The 15,453-nt window shown below is 44.7% G+C and overlaps 1 protein-coding gene and 1 long non-coding RNA gene across 6 annotated transcripts in view; one reads left to right on the top strand and one right to left on the bottom strand.

Annotated features, from left to right (window-relative positions):
- Nucleotides 1–243: 243 nt before the first annotated feature.
- Nucleotides 244–13,280, bottom strand: LOC310843929. The gene is made up of 2 exons (XR_014563792.1): nt 9,218–13,280; nt 244–8,695 (listed from the first exon to the last, which is right to left on the bottom strand). It is a non-coding gene; the product is annotated as an uncharacterized lncRNA (long non-coding RNA).
- ST3GAL6 (ST3 beta-galactoside alpha-2,3-sialyltransferase 6) overlaps nt 3,908–15,453 on the top strand; it is a 41,166-nt gene continuing 29,620 nt past the window's right edge. For 3 of the 5 annotated variants that reach the window (XR_014563631.1, XM_083737226.1, XM_083737223.1), the window contains exon 1: nt 3,908–4,599. The gene's annotated coding sequence lies outside the window, so the exon portion shown is untranslated. The remainder of the gene's footprint in view (nt 4,600–15,453) is intronic. The other 2 variants (XM_083737227.1, XM_083737224.1) reach the window with 2 other exon arrangements.

Here is a 15,453-nt window from a genome sequence, read left to right as displayed (position 1 = left end):
TATGGCTTGTGTTTTTCCCTGGAAACCAATATTAGAAACCAGGATCAATACCTGGTTTGCAGGGCAAGTGCAACCATAATTTGCTGGTTTGGTTGAAGAAAAGGAGGAAGGGAATCAACATGCACAAGGGTAGAGATACTGTGTAAGTTTTAGGATCCAGTTGGATTCATGTGCATAATACAAAACAATAGTTTGGAGATACTTTTAGATCAATTCATCACATTCCATATCTGAAAATGCAGATTTGGGTGACCAGAATAAATTGTGTAAGGTCATATTTATTCTCAAAAATCACGGTTTTTAAAGGAAGCTGGTGATGTATGAAAAAAGAGGAAATAATAGAAGGAACATTTTGATAAAATGGCCAGTGAAGTGAAGGGGAATCTCACTCCCTCTCTACCCAGCTCCTTCAAGCCCCTCGTTCTCTCATAGCTCCTACGTATCTCTCCATCCCTGCTTTATTCAAACCTCTGCTGCTGTTTTATCTTAAGCCCCCCCTGCCTTGACTTCAGGTGAATCCAAGACTGTGATACAGCACTATAAATCCTCCAGGGTGGGCTGCACAATGAAAACCTTACATTTTTATCTATATAGAAAGGTCGTATGCAAAATTATTTGTATCTTGGCTTTTCTACCAAATGAAGCTCAAGGTGGCAAACAACTATAATGCAAATACAATAAAATATAAGAAAATAGGATAAAACAGGAAGAAAATACATTTTAAAAAACAAAAAAAAACCCAAGGTAGCTAAAATAGCAATAAAAACTACAAAACCATATGACATATTTATAAGTCAGCTTATGAGTTATATTTGCCTTCTTGTGGAAGTTTATCAGAGAAGGATCTAGCCAAGTCTTATTTGGCAAGGAGTTCCACAAAACAGGGGCAGCCACTGAGAAGGCCCTCCCTCGAGTTCCTGCCAAATGTTCTTCAAATGTTGGCAGCTCAGAGAGAAGGGCCTCTCCCTTAAAATTAGACAGGCTCATAGGGGAGAATGTGCTCTTTCAGATAATGCAGTCGCAGATCATGTAGGGTAAATCACAGAATTGAACACTGGAAATGCTAGCCATGACTGATGGGAATTGTACCCAAAACATGTTGAAGGCTAGGTACCTATATTCAGGCAGCACTGGTGCCTAGCCAATTAGCAGTGTTGACATTAGACTGACTTGCTTTATTTGCCTTGGGGCACAATTTCTCTGGCTTTCAGTTCCAATAAGTAAAATTGGGGCACTAGAAGGCAGACTTTCAGGCTGAAGTGGTAGTGTTATATAAAAGAGAATACACAATATATCAAAATCTTGGAAACAGGAAGTGTCACATTTCTGACAATCACATTTAATCTGCCCATTATGATTAAAGCTATAAGCAATCTTATTTAATCTGCTCGCTATGAGAAGCACTGCAGTTATTTGCAGGGTGTTGGACAGGGGTCAGCAAACTTTTTCAGCAGGGGGCTGGTCCACTGTCCCTCAGACCTTGTGGGGGGCTGGACTATATTTTTTGGGGGGGAGGAATGAACAAATTCCTGTGCCCCACAAATAACACAGAGATGCATTTTAAATAAAAGGACACATTCTACTCGTGTAAAAACACAGTGATTCCTGGACTGTCTGCAGGCCGGATTAAGGTGATTGGGCTGGATCCGGCCCCCCGGGCCTTAGTTTGTCTACCCATGAACTAGATGGTCCTCAGGGTCCCTTCCAACACTACAGTTCTATGATTCTGAGAGTGGAAACAGGTTTGATCCTAAACTGAAAGTAAATGTAATACTAGCCTGCAGCTCCTCGTTATAATGGCAAAGTACAGTGAAACATAGATCTAGGGTGCAGCCAAAAATAATTCATGGAAAAGTACACACTTAAGATTTCTCTCAGATACTGATGTGTCACTCAAGTTCCTCTTATTTGGAGTTTCGAGACTATTTTTCAAAGTGTGTTGACACAAACCTAGCAAAACTAGTGCAGATTCTCTGGTGAATATGTCATCTTGTAATGTAATACCAGTGTTTTATGATGCACAGGACAGCATTCTGTGGTTTTGCTTTGAATTGCACAAGCCAAGAGTAAAAGGCAGCATGTCCCAAGTGTCTTTTCTTTACCTTGGGGAAAGGGGTGATTCTTTCTGCAATGGTTCAGCTCCTGAGTTGAAGGTATGATAATGGATTCTAATCTTGGCTTTTCGGTCTACCCAACATGCATTGATCATAAGTTTTCTGTAGGTGTTGAATGGCCTTTACATAACTAAAATCATAGTGGGAAACAAACATATTGGAGTTTCAACTAATAGGGGCTTTGTGGGCAGGAAGACTTTTGTTTCACATGCCCTTTACAGAAAATACAAAGTTAACTTGTGTCAGAAATGTAGATATCTTTCCATTTTTTATGGGTAGTGGTGGCCCTCAGAAACATTAAATCATTGTAGCAGCTTACAACTTATTAGCTCCCACCCAGTGAAGTAAATAATAATTTTCCTGCAGGATAACCCTCACACATTCTCACAGTCACAGGACAGAAACTTCCCCTCAGCATATCAGCTGAGGATGGAATTATCACCCCTCCCTGCTTATCAAATCATTGATCTGATGACTGGAGAGGGGGAAATTTGCATCTCTAAAGCACTCTGTGCCCACTTTATTTATTTATTCATCTTCGTGGATGCCACCACTACCAAACTGGTAAAATCTTGGGGAATAAAAAAGAAAAGGCTTATGGGAGGGGCTGAACCAGACCCTCAGTTTGGGTGTTTTCTAAGAATATCAGATTGCTTTACCAGAAGCCCACTTTTAAGAATGCAGGAAGGAAGGAAAGACATCTGGTTCTGTCAGAAGAGCTTCTGCAAGAACAGGGCAAATAATGCTTTTTAGCAAACAGTATCCCAACGTACAGTAAAATTAAGTTATGCAGGCAATAGCGGACTCTCATACGCTGCCCTCCCCATCAACTAAAACAACAGAAATACTTAAGTAACTGACCAATCATGTCGGTACTGTGCCCCCCAACAAAAATCCTGGCTTTATGCCTATGGGACTCCTGTGCTTGACAGAAATTAGGAGTGCCTTCTTCATCACCCTGTTTGTCTTTCACCCTAGGTTTGTCCTAGGTTTTAATTTAGACCGTGTTCAGTGGGGCTTACTCCCTAGTAAGCCTGTACAGCCTCACCGCCTCAGACAGCCTTTACCTGAGAGTAAGTCCTATAGAAAAGAACTTCTGAGTATATTTGACTGTGTTGTTTACCTCCCATTCTGTTCTCCCTCAGAGAGAGGTCAAACAGAGAGGGAAGCTGGAGTTTGGACTCTGGTGTAAAAAAAGAGAGAAATGTTTCGCTTCCAGTCTAGAATCCACATCTTCCCAATGTGCTGGTTTCCCCCTCTCCCAGAAGCCAAACAGGAGATGGAAACTCTGGGCTATCCTCACAACAACACCAGCAGCTCCTCCTGCCTTGTGGGAAGCACCCCATGCAGAAAACACGTGTGAAAGAGCTGCAAGCAAACAGGCCCTAACAACCACATTACCAACCCAGGAAAGAGGGCCTTAGGTGTTCACTCCCAAGCAGAAACACTGAAGTTAATGAAAGAACGTGCTGCCTTAGGTGCATTAAATGTCAAGAGGTCTGCTAAGAGCAAAAATAAAACACCACCCATCAGGGGTGCCAACCTGAATAAAATGGGGGAGGCGGGTAAGCCCTACTCTGCATAATCAATCATATGACGCGATGCACGGACACTATTTGAATGGCAATGCCCAGCAACTTTGGGGGCGGACGCCTCAAATATTTCATTGGGGTAGGAGTGGGCGAAGGGACCTCGGCCCCTAGGAGTCCACTGCCTATTTAAGGGAATGTGTCCCCCCGGCCCAAAGCGCCCTAACCTTTTAACCTTGGAATAAAGTCACCAGGTTGGCGCAGGGGGGGTTTCCCTTCCTGGGAGTCTTCAAGGTGGGGAGGCTCAGCCCGGCTCTAGCTTTCCTGCCTGGAGCAGGGGGCCGGGCTCACCCGGGCCTGCAAGGCCCCCTCCAATACCCAGCAATATTGGGGGCTGGCTTGTGGCAGGCGAAAGCCCTCCGAGACCTCGCTCGGGCGGCGTCCCCTAGAGCGCAGCTGACTCGTCCAGCTGCCGCGTCTCCTCGCCTGCCTCTGAACTTTTCCTTGTGCGCGGAGGAGGGGCCGGGCTCGCCCCGCGACCTGGAGGGCTTCCCTCTCCTCGAGTGGGCAGGCCGTTGGCGGCGGCTGCAGCGGGCGGAGCCTCCTTCTCCTCCTGCCGCGGACTCCCTCGCCTTCTCGGACTTCTTGCTCGCAGCCCAGGCGGCGCAGCGCCGACTTAGCGCCAGGCTCTGTCCCTCCGTCCCTCCCTCCCACCGTCCGTCCGTCCGTCTCCCTCCTCCCTCTCTCCGCCACGGCCTCCTGCCCAGATGAGGCTCCGTCCCTTCGCGCTGAAGACCCGCCGGAGCGACGGGAGGGCCGAAGAGTGAGGCAGCAAGGAGCCGTCGCCGGGAAGCACAGGCTGCTGGGAGCACAAGGCGGGAAAGTCCCGGCGCTGCAGCGCAAGCGGCTCCAGCCACGCTGGAGGTTAGCGAAAGAGCAGCAGCCCGCCGGGCGCGGTAAGGAAAAGCGAACGTCTGTGGAGAGGAGGGGCCGCCTGACGCTGCAAAGATCTCCGCAGCTGCCTGGCTGTTAGGACGCTGGCGCCTTCCCCACCTCTGAGGGAGGACTTGCCTCTTGGGCCAGCGGGGGGGGGGGGGGGAGGGGCCAGCCTGGGTGAGTTGAACGAGGTCGCTTGCGAGGCGACCCTTCTTCTCTCTGCGCTTCAGTCTGTTGCAGAAATGGGGGCGGGTGGGATGCAAAGCTTTGCGCGGAAGGATTGCGGGTACCAAGAGTGACACTCCGCGCAAATCTTACGTGAAGCGGATTATTTCTTTCCCACCTGGATTTATCGGGGGGGGGGGGGAGGGGAGGGATCTCTGCGTACGAAGGCAAAAGGAAAGTGGGTATGTCCTGCAAGCCTTGAAGGCTTTCCCACCTCAGGCTTGGAGCGAGGGAGCGCGTGGCTGCACGAGAGGGTTTCGAGAAGAGCTTGGCGCTGCGGTTTCAAACTTTTTAGGACGCGCGAGAAAAGTGCCCCCCCCCGAGCATCCGCGCGGGTTTCGGGGTCCTGCCTTTGTCTCTCCCCAACCTCCCCCCTCCCAATGTGGCATGTATTTTGGGAGCGAGGCAGACAGAGAGAGCGCTTTCTTCCTTTCAAACTTCCCCTCGCATCGGCGAGAGACGCAGCCCGCGCTTTCCTGGGGAGGATTCCTGCAGCGATCACAGATCTCGGGGCTTCTCTCCTCGTGCTTTTTCAAAGCCGGAGGGGAAACCTTTCCCGGTTTCCATGCCTCCCTGTCCCTCCTGCCTCCCGTGCTTCCAGGAAAAAAGGCGAAAAGTTTAAGGCCTCGGAGTGAAACGAGATCTGCTGAGAGAGGCGTGACTTCCTCCCTCTCGGTGCTGTTAGCAAGCAGCCGAAAAGGGCCGACGTGGTAGAGAGCGGCTGCTGCAGCAGCAGCATCGCTCCTTGAAAAGGTTAAATGCAGACAGGCAGTGGTGGCCCAGTCATCCCTTCCCTCACTAGCCCGCCCCCTCAATCGTTGTGGCTTATAATTTTCTCTGTCTCACTTTTCTTCCTACGCTCTTAAAAACATTTATTCGGTTTTGGTCCTGGTGAGGTGAGTCTGTGCAAACAGTTTAAAGAGATGTCTGGGCCCTTTGATTTTTTTCCGCGGTGAAAGTTAGGCAAGTTTAAACAAGAACAGCCTTCACCTCTTGTGACTTTTTTTCCAAGTACCTTGCGCCTATTATGTGTTGGTTTTACAGCTTGCAGCCAAAAGGTTTAACGAAACCATTCCCACTCTCCACAAACATTTGTCTTTCCACAAATCCAGACTTCCAGAATGGTGAAATTCTGAATTTTATTGAGGTCAAGACTTTGGTCCTAGTGATGTTAATTGACTTTATGTTTTACAACCAATATCAATTATAAATATACTTGGGTGATATCCAACTAATGTATACTCAAGACTAGATCCGTTGAAATCAGCAGGCTTAAATCCACGAAACATTACACATCATCCATACTTTGTGTATGTACTCATCTCTGGTCCATTTGCTTGAAAGCTGAATGGAAATCATTTTGAGGCTGTATTCACACAGCAGTTAATTCCATTATCCCAGCTGTCCCTGAAATGCTAATCTCAGCATGTATTTGAACTTTTAGGTGTCATAAAAGCCATTTCTGGAAATGTAGCAGAATATAGCACAAGTTTAGCTCTCATTTCCGTGTTATTTCCTTCTAGACTTCATTTGCAAATAATACAGAAATGGGTGCTATATTCTGCTGTGTTTCTGGAAGGGTGGAAGTTCAAACAGAATGTGCAAAAATGACAGTTAAGGGGAACATTGTGAAAATGGAATAGACTGCTGTGTAAATGCAGCCTAGGTAAGTGGACTAGACCAACATGGGTGAATTAAAGGTTCTGGAAAATGGAATAGCAAATTCTGTAAGTGCATGCGTTTAAGAATCTCTACAGGACAGAGTGAAATTTGGACACTGTAAACGGGCATGAGAGAAATGGTCATTTGGTTGTCAAAATTGTTGCTTACTGTTTCAAGCTGTGGCTTCCCTTTGTTGCTTGCTGCACGGTAATCATAAGACCCATTTATAGACTGTGTAGTCCACCCCTGAACATATTTACTTCCAAGTCCCACTGATTTTAATGGTGCTTACTACTAAGAAATGTCTGTTAGATTGCTATGTAAACTAGGCAAACTGAACAAAGTTGCTCAAACATGCTTGCTTTACATGTTCATCACCGTTTGCTTCCAAAGGCTTTTCTCTCTGCATGTGTCCCATTTTTATTTTAGGTTTTAGTTTTTGCACATGAAGGAAATTTATTGGAAAGGCAAGGCAACATGGGCTATAGAGTGATGGAAAATATTTTGTTGTGGTTCTCAGGTTGATTCTGTTGTTCTTGGACCATTCCTTGGGGAAATCCCCAGATAGAGATCCATGTCTGTCTTTAGAAAAACTGACAGCCTGTTTTATTTTTAGGCTATTGGGGGAGAAAAGAGAAGATAAAGCTGATTTGATTAGAAGTCCCATTTAAAACAGATGGATTTGTAATGTAATTCTCCAGTGCACTTGATTTGCTTTTATATAATTTTCCCACATCCTTTGGAGATGTGTTACCTCTTAGCATGCTTAGCCGTGTTTTGGGGTTTGTAATATTCACTTCTCCTCTGCATATGATTTGTTGTCATTTCCTTTTGGATATGGGCTTCCTCTTAGAACAGGCATGTCCAACTTTCAAGAGAGTGAGATCTACTCCCACTATAAAAAAACCTGGCAGTGACCTACCACGGTTTTTTTTATGAAGCAATTATTGTTGAGCAGATTGCAATCTACCTGTTGGATATCACTGTCTTAGAACATTTCAGCCAGGATTTTGTAGGGAGAGTGATTAAGTTGAAGTGCATCTCTGCAGCAGTGTTGTGCAGAATGCCTCCTTCCCTTTGAAGATCTAAAATTTAAGTGGGGGAGGGGGAATTAAACGTACATTTGCAATTCTGATCCATGTTAGAGAATGAGAGTATAAACCAGTGTTACAAACTCAGATATATAAGCTAATCGCCAAACAGCAGCTTAAACCTAGTTTACAGTCACTGCAATGCAATGTCTAGGCACCTTTTTCCTAATTAGATTTACTGTTGTTATTATTAGTATTCATTGGATTTCTATGCCACTTTATATTTTAAAGAAAAAATCTCAAGGTGGTTTACAACGCATCAAATAAAACAAATTCAAGCTTTCCCCTTATTTCTTACTTAACTTATATAGCTTCCCCATAGGGCCTGTGAGATAACAGAGTTCAAATCCCCACTCAAGCCATGAAGCTCACTGGGTGACCTTGGGCCAGTCACAGCCTCTTAATCTACCTCACAGGGTCATTGTATGGATTAACTGCGGGGAGGGGGAACCATGTACTCCTTGGAGAAAAAGATGGGATATAAACGCAATAACTAAGCTCCTCTGCTTACTTCATTAAGAAAACGGGGGGGGGGGGGCAGCCAGATGGAGATGTCAGGCATCAACCTGGCATTCAGAGATCTCCACATGGTCGCAATTGGACCCATGCTAGTTGCAAATTCACCTGGTGTCAGGGGAATTTTGAGCACTGGTATAAGCCCTGTATTTGGAACTAATCTGCAAAAAATTATCCATGCCCTCAAACACTAATTTTAGGTGCTAAGTTATGAACAGCAACAGGTTAAAAATATCCTGTCAAAATTAATTTTATAAACACACTTTTTATAAATAAAGATTTATTCTTCCCCTCAAGCCACTTCTGGGAGAAATGATGGAATATACTTCTAGGGAAATGAATAATTGTTGCATGTTTTCTATACAATTTTATATTTAAAGGCTATTTTAAAATTTTGGTTTGAGGACAGACCTCAGTCCACATTTTAGGAACACTGAAGTGCACACATAGCACTGAGGCTGGACATACTTGTGCTCAAGAAGTTTTTCAGAAGTACACGGGATAAAAACCAGCTTTCCCACTCCTACTCAAGTTAATAGTGCTTAACTTGCTTACTGTGACATGCACTATGAATACATAGCCTTAGGGCAACATCTGTAACCTTCATTGAGGGGAAAATACACTTGGTTGTTTAGTCATTTAGTCATGTCCAACTCTTCGTGACCCCATGGACCAGAGCACGCCAGGCACTCCTGTCTTCCACTGCCTCCTGCAGTTTGGTTAAACTCATGTTTGTAGCTTCGAGAACACTGTCCAACCATCTCATCCTCTGTCGTCCCCTTCTCCTTATGCCCTCCATCTTTCCCAACATCAGGGTCTTTTCCAGGGAGTCTTCTCTTCTCATGAGGTGGCCAAATTATTGGAGCCTCAGCTTCACGATCTGTCCTTCCAGTGAGCACTCAGGGCTGATTTCCTTAAGAATTGATATGTTTGATCTTCTTGCAGTCCATGGGACTCTCAAGAGTCTCCTCCAGCACCATAATTCAAAAGCATCAATTCTTCGGCGATCAGCCTTCTTTATGGTCCAGCTCTCACTTCCATACATCACTACTGGGAAAACCATGGCTTTAACTATACAGACCTTTGTTGGTATGAAGACATAGCCTTAGGGCAACATCTGTAACCTTCATTGAGGGGCAAATACACTAAGCTGATGTAAAGCTGTTGATGTATATCACAGCTTGAGTAAAAGGTACACCTCCAACTTTTTTCAACATTATGCAAAGACTACATGTTCTCATCAGGCAGAATTTGGAATCAAGGCCTGGAATGCATTATCCAGTGGTTTTCTCGATTTCCTTGTCAAGCATTATGCAGAGCGGCCCTGAAAGCATACCCTCTAACATTTTTCCAATGAAAATAGGGACATCCTATAGTCTTGGTCTGTTCAGGAACAGAAAAGAGCCAATCTTTGGGGAGTTCAGAGGTGTGGAAAAGATGGCTTTGAGTGTGCACTAGTCACTCTGAAAATGCAGGCTTGGGAACACACCTTCTGTACCATGCAAATTAGCATGTGTTCGGAGTGCCTTTTCCCTGTAATCCACTTAAGCAGTGGAGTTCCATGCTCCTTTTCTCTGCATTTTTTTAAACCAAAAGGATCCTACGCCGGCTACAAATCTTAACTGGAAGAAAAGCAGGAAGGGAGAGGCTACTTAATTCTAGGTTCCACGTTTGCTTTGCATCTCAAAATCACCCCCCTCCCCAAGCTGCTTGTTTTTAACCTATGTGGGGGAGCATCTTTCTCTCTGCTGGGAGGAAAGCAATTTGGAGAGCATGGCTTTGAGTTGGTGGCCAGAGAGGAACTTGTTCAGGAATGGGTCTCAAACTTTCTTCAAGAGAGTTTTTGCTTTCCTCTCTACAGCACTTGACCTCACCCTGAATGAGAGAATAGTAGCATGTAGTGGCACAATTTTACTCCAAAGAGCACTGATTAGCTCAACAAAGTAACAGTGCAGTGCAGGCTACTGTAACCTGTGCAGGCAGTGGAGTAGTCCATACGTAATCTGGTCTGAGCCAGGAACCTCATTCCTCCACTACTTAACCTGGTGGGGAGCTCAGTGGTAGATTGTCCAGTATATACTTGTCCAGCAAAAACCCCTGTATGAGCAACTCCTTGGAACACCAAGAACAGGCATGGCTGTTGAACTGCTGAGAAAGGTCTCAACCCTTACCTTTTGCCTCTGTCCCCCCTCCGCCAGTTGCCTCCAGCCATTTCTTCCTTTGAAATTGCAGCTGTCTAATAAAGTACCCTTGTGAGTTGTAGGAAGTTATCTGTCCCATTGCCGCTCATTGTAATGTTGGCAGTAGCTTTGCAAATGCCTAAAAAATTATTAGCCCACCAGCTACATGAGGTTGCATGGGCAGATTGAGTAATGGCTCTGGTAAGCTGATAGATGGTAAGGAATTGTTGCTTACCTTGGTCAAGGCTGCATTTCAGGTGTGACCATGTCAACCCATAACTTAGCAATCATTTATTTCTTCTGTCCTTGTATAAAGCAAAGTCCTTTTACTGCTGTCAGATAGCTATGGGTTTAGATGTGTTATTGATTTATGGTGTTTGCATTTTTAAAATCACAGTATTATTTTATTATACAATGAGATGCTGCTCTTGGATTTAAAAGGCAGGGGCATATAAATCTTCTAAATCAAACACTGGAAGGCACACAGTCCTATTTAGATCTTTATCAGGAAGCAGAAGGAAGCAGAAAGTTAAATGTGTGAGCAGAGTAGTGAGTCAAATACTGAAACGGCTGAAACAGGACAAAAATAGACAGTAGAAAGTGAGAGGGAGAGGCACACTAAATGAAACTGTTGTAAAGACAGTATGAATAATAGAATTGTAGAACTGTAAAGTTGGAAGGGACTCCAAGGGTCATTTAGTCCAAATCCCTGCAATGCAAGAATCTCAACTAAAGCGTCCATGACAGATGGCCTTCTGATCTCCGCTTAAAAGCCTCCAAGGAAGCAGAGTCCACAACCTCATGAGGGAGTCTGTTCCACCATCAAACTGCTCTTACTGTCAGGAAGTTCTTTCTGGTGTTTAGTTAGAATCTCCTCCTTTCTTGTAACTTGAATCCATTGGTACAGGTCCTAACTTTGGAGCAAGAGAAAACAAGCTTGCTCCATCTTCCATGTGACAGCCCTTCAGATACATGAAGATGGCTATCATATATCCTCCTAGTCTCCTCTTCTCCAAGCTAAATATACCCAGTTACTTCAAACCCTTATAACATTTGGTTCCCAGGCCCTTTATCATAGTTGTCACCTTCTGAAGACAGCCCTGCTTAGGGAAGTTTTTAATGTGTGACATTTTAATGTATTCTAATCTTTGTTGGAAGCTGCCCACAGTGGCTGAGGAAACCCAGTCAGATGGGCGGGGTACAAATAATAAATTATTATTCATCTGCACAATATCCTTCTTAAACTGTGGTGTCCAGAACTGGATACAGTACTCAGGGTATGGTCTGAGCAAGGCAGAATAGAGTGGTATTATTACTTCCCTTGATCTAGACACTATCTATATGTCTGTTGATGCAGCCTAGAATAGCATGACCTTTTTTGCTGCTGCATCACACTGTTGACTCATATTAAGCCAGTGGTCTACTAAGAGCCCTAAAGCCACAAAAGCTCATGGTTGGTTACCTGTATATGGAACTCAGTATCTGAGATCCTCCTCCTTGCCCTTCTTCTTAAAAAAGCAAATTTCCAGACCTTACGTATGTAACAAAGATGCAGGTCACAAGTGTGCACACTAAGCAGTGTCTGTAGTAGTCAGTAGTCAGCAGTCAGCCAGGGGCTTGGCTGAAAACTGTAGAGACCTTGTTGAGTAAGCATACATAGGATTTTGCTGTTAGTAGAATTTTCACTGCCCAGGATCTAAAGCTTTAGTTTCCAACACCCCCACTTTCCTTCACTGATATATATTAGAAGCAGGAGAATTATGCAAGTTCAGACAATCTATCCAAGGACATAGAATTTGTTTTTTTAGGTTAATTCTCTTCATTTCTTCAGCATAGGCAGTCCTGTCCTTAGTGCAAAGGGAAAGCTTTGTATGGTAGACAACTCTTCTGATCATTACCTCTGATTACAAAGAGATGTTTGTTCTTTTGGAAAGGAAGTTCATGTGCTATACAAGCTGACATTTATGGATTTGTATTCCCTGCTTGACGTATAGTGGTATGGAGAGTTTGGCATGCTGGCTGAAGCCAATGAGAGATTTAAGGATGTAATCCTAAGGCATTAGTGAGTGGGAGCTGAAGGCAGTTAGATGAGAAATGAGGGCAGAGGAGTGAACTCTGTCCTTTTGCAGGGTTTCCCCCACCCTTCTTAATCAGTTACCTCCCCTTGGATCCTAGCTTTCCCTTGGTTCTGCCTTTGCAGACCTCACTCTTAACCTTACTAGCATTTATTTATTTTAACAATTTATATATCTTTGATTTCTCTGAAAGACTAATAAAAGAGTAGAAGGAACAGAACAAAACAAACAAGTCCTTAAACCCGATGTACCTTCAAAATTAGTAAGAACAAATTCGAGGTTGGGGCTCTCACATTGGTAGGGCAGGTCCTTAACACTGTGTGTGCAGTGTGGGAATCATCACATTAACTAACCCTTCTCTGATGTACATCAGTGGACTGCAGTAGGGCTGCAGAACCTGTAAAAAAAAAAAGTATTTTCAGAGCTGAAAAGGTAGCAAATTTTCAAGCTGCAGACAGTGTTCTAAATTCCCATTGTTTTAGGAGCATTTTGCGACAGGGCATTTCATAACCGCAAGCAGTTTTTGACCTCTGGGAGCAGTCCTGCACCTAAGATTTCTGATTAAAATTCAGAGTGGTAGGAAAGGAGGACCTTTTTTTTTTTTGCTTCCCACTTCCAGCTACTCTCTGAAGACTGGAGAAGAGACCCTCCTAAGGATACTAGGGGGGTGGGCAGGGTAAAGACTAGACCATGTGAAAGATTAACATAATATTTTAGCTGCAGTTCATTCATTTTCAGCTTTGTATTCTTGTTATGTGTGCCTAGACATTCCGTTGTTGCGCCCATAACCTAGGTTTAAGGTGCCGTTTAGCTCCTAGCTTTCATATCTCAGTTTCTAACACTGGCCGCAGATCCAGAAACTTTTCTTGTCTTTCAGCACTAAAGGTTAATCCAGTAAGAAGTATCTGCTAACCAGTTAGCTCCCCTTACACACAAATAATCTTTCTCAGGGGTCAGCAAATTTTTTGTGGCTTGGGCCAGTTTACGGTCCCGCAGAAGCCACTGTGGGCCGGAGTGCGTGTCTGCGCATTCACGTGCAAACGCTATTTCCGACGCGGAGGAGGTGTGCGCAGCTTCCCATTAGCTGCAGGAGCTTCCTGCAGCCAATGGGAAGCCGGCCAGCATCACAGAATGTGGTCCCCTTAGTATTCTGAAGGTGGTCCCCTCAGTATTCTGAGATGCAATATTCAGGTAACTCGCATTTAACTTGTGGACGTTCAGCTTTTTGTGCTTGGCAATTATTTTTTCTATCAAAAGGGTGAGGCATCCGTGAAAAAAGACTTTGGCAATCCCACCCATCCTGGAACCCAATGCGTTTTGACTATACATTATTTTGGCTTTATCTGCTATCCCCAGAATATAATCCCAGTGTATGCTGAGAGTTGCCTGTACAGCCTCAAAGAAGGGCAGTGGGGCAGGCATCTGCTAACTGTTGGGGAAGCTTACCTCCTGCAGTTTGTGGAGTAATTGCCTTTTGAAAAGAGGCAAGCAGTTATGAGAATGAGGTGTAACAGAAACTAGAAATGTTTCATAGAGCTGCTGGTCCAAGACTTAATTACTTGAAGTCTTTCCCATTAATACGCCTTATGGCACTGGTTCTCAACTGGTGCGTGGAGACGCATCAGTGGGTTGTGGCATGACCCAAGGTGGGTCACAGCAGGAGCACTACCATCATGTGAAGATGTAGTAAAAGATTGGGAAATGGGTCTGCCAATGCATGTTTGAGTTAAACATGGGTTTTGGGTCTAAAAAGTTTGAAGATGCCTTATGAAGACTGGAAGTGCTTATACTCTTGAGTCATTATTTCTAAGCAGGTCCGTTCAAGGTAAAGAGTGATATTGTGGGAGACAGTTATTAGCTGTAAGCTTGCATGCCAGTGGTGTGAAGGGGCAGGGCTGTGAGACCTCATGGAGGATAAGAATACAGTGGTGCCCCGCAAGACGAACGCCTCGCAAGACGAAAAACCTGCTAGACGAAAGGGTTTTCCATTTTGGAGGCGCTTCGCAAAACGAATTCCCCTATGGGGTTGCTTTGCAAGACGAAAAAAATCTTGCATCCCCCCGTGGGTTTTTTCGCTTTTTTCACCCTTTTCTTAAGCCGCTAAGCCACTTATCAGCTGTTCCGCTGATAAGCCGCTTAACAGCTGATCGCTGGAAGCCGCTTGACAGCTGTAGCGCTAATCCGCTAAGCTGTCAATGGGCTTGCTTCGCAAGACGAAAAAACCGCTATACGAAGAGCCTCACGGAACGGATTAATTTCGTCTAGCGAGGCACCACTGTACCCATGTCTACTAACCTAGATGGCTATGTTCTACTTCCTGAGTCAGAGGCAAAAGGCTTCAGGATACCAGCTGCTGGTAATGGCATGTGCTGTTGTGCTCAGGTCCTGCTTGCGAGTTTCCCACAGGCATCTGGTTGGCCACTGTGAGAACAGGATGCTAAATTAGATGGGCTATTGGCCTGATCCAGCAGATTTTTCTTCCAGCAGAGCCTAATGGAAAAGGCCAGTGGCCGATCTAGTCCAGCATCCTATTCTCACAGTGGGTGATCAGATGTCTGTGGGAAACTAGCAGGCAGGATATGAGCACAAGAGCCCTCTTTCTCCTATGGCTTCCAGCAACTGGTATTGAGAAGTATTGCTGCTTCCAGCTGTGGAGGCAGAGCATAGCTGTTATGGCTAGTATGTTCTTATGAGTCCCTTCTGTACGACATAGAGAGGTAGGGCTCATTATTGAGATGGATGAATGAACAGAGCCCTTCCTTTCTCTTCCACCTTATTGTTGACTCACAGTTGTTAGCAAACCTGATACCTGTGACATGCTGCTGTTCACTTGCCCCTGTTTATTTTTCTTTACGGGGCTCTCATGCTTCCGCAGGACTGCAGGCTTTGAATTTCTGAAGGCTACAAGGCTATGCTGGAAAATAAAATGGACTGTGTGACTTATCTCGTGATGGTATTCCATGTCTTGTGACCTTTTGATGTTTTCCTTAGCCTTTCCGCTCTCAGAGTCTTACGATTACATTGGAATTTTAGCTTTTATTTATTTTTTAAACCAAGCTTTTCCAGAAAAACTAGACGCTCAATAGAGAGAGCATTTCTTAAAAATAAAAAGATACCTTCCTGTG

The sequence above is a fragment of the Podarcis gaigeae genome, assembly GCF_964106915.1.
Source record: "Podarcis gaigeae genome assembly, chromosome: 4".
Lineage (NCBI taxonomy): Eukaryota > Metazoa > Chordata > Lepidosauria > Squamata > Lacertidae > Podarcis > Podarcis gaigeae.
The sequence above is the reverse complement of the archived record's forward strand: the minus strand, read 5'-3'. Positions and strand labels throughout refer to the sequence as shown.